The sequence below is a fragment of the Benincasa hispida genome, unplaced genomic scaffold (assembly GCF_009727055.1).
Source record: "Benincasa hispida cultivar B227 unplaced genomic scaffold, ASM972705v1 Contig533, whole genome shotgun sequence".
In the NCBI taxonomy this organism is placed as follows: domain Eukaryota; kingdom Viridiplantae; phylum Streptophyta; class Magnoliopsida; order Cucurbitales; family Cucurbitaceae; genus Benincasa; species Benincasa hispida.
In genome coordinates, this window is record NW_024064906.1 from 681031 (window position 1) to 682784 (window position 1754).

Below are 1754 nucleotides of genomic sequence, written 5' to 3' on the forward strand. Positions count from 1 at the left end.
ATCAAAAACACATTATTGTCCCAAAAAATCCTCCCAAATATTTGACAAATCACTGTTAAGAGTACGGACCCATTTACTGAAAATAGGTTGGGAATGGAAAGTATTGACAAAAATAGGGTGTTCGGTGGGGACAGGGAAAACGTGTACCCGGTACACGATTAAGCTTTAATCCAGTCAGCACCGTCGTGTGGACTGGTCAACCAGTACTCGTGGACCGTAGTTCCGATGAATTTATTTTCTTTTTTAATTAATTATATATTTAATTGTAAATTATATATTCTTTTTTTCTTTTTTAATCAATTTAACTGTTTATTTTCTAATTTTTAAGTAACAAATTCCTTCATTACTAAACTTAATTATATTTAATCTGCAATGAAAACTTAATTATTTTGTACTCATATTAAAAGAAAAAATTGTGACTTCACTAAGTAGTACATCTCTTTACAAATAAATAAAAAGAAAAAAAATCTCATGATACTAAAAAAGATTTACAATTAGTTCTTTAATTTGAAAATAGAAGTTTACATGAAATTTAAAGACGACCCCCTAACTCTTACCCCACATTTTGAACTCTGCGTCAAAGCCACCGTCGCGAATTTACTAGTGCCTCTCTTCTTTGTCACCATATCCTTTAGAAACTTCGCATATGCAGGTATCTCCTCAATTGCTTTAGTGAACGACATATTAATATGCAACTATTTTAACATAGTCATGAAGCGTTGATACTGTACCTCATCACTTTTCTTCTTTCTGAGTCTCTGTGGGAATGGTAGCAGTTGTATTCTTATGGTCCCCTGTTCTTTTGGCTCCGAGGTGGACGCAATCTTTGCTTCCATCGCCTCTTTTTCTTCTGTTTCTTCTCGAGTCAATGTAATCTCTAGTTCCAGCGCAATTAAAGCAGTCCGGCTGGGCTCCTTCCCCATTACCATAATTTTTTCGCTCCGCAACGTCACAACTTTACATTGCTCTTTACCTGTACCCCCGGGGTTGCGTGGGAGTTCCATTGAGATGTCGCTTGGTTCACCTGCAATCTGGCCTATCTGAGTTTCCAGGTTGCGGATAGACGTCGCTTGGTTTTGAAGCACAGTTTCATTCTTTTCAATTTATTGCTTCAATAAACTCTCCAAAGTGGAAGATTGTAGCACCTGCGAACTGCTAGCTTGATTACTCAATTGATCGTTGGTTCGTAGGAAAAAGCCGGGTGGCCCTTCTTTTTGTGCCACTGATTAAAAATTTTGCTGTTGATTTTTCCATGCAAAGTTGGGGTGGTTTCTCCACCCAGGGTTGTACGTGTTAGAGGACGGATTATTCTTCATAAAATAGATTGACTGTGGGTTTCGCGGGCATTCCTCCATTTGATGTCCTTTACCGTAAGTAGCACAACTAGCGATCGTTTGGTTGATTGCGTTCACTTGCCCACTAGGCGTTGTTGGGCTATTGATTGTGATTCCCTGTATTAAGTTCATCATCGTAGTCATTTAACTCTGAAGGGATGCATGGCACCATTGTTCGCGTCACTGTCCTTGATTCTTAATCTTTGATCGCTTTCTCTCCAGTCCTCGTGATTTTTAGAAATGCGATCAAGGATATTATTGGCCTCATCATAAGTTTTATCCAGCAGGCCTCCAGCTGCCGCCGCATTGGCAGCGGTCTACGATGCAGGGTTTAATCCATGATAAAAAATAAAATCTCCATCTGTAAGCAGTCTGGTAAGCTGTTATGCGGGTAATCTCTTACCAGCCTCTTAAACCTTG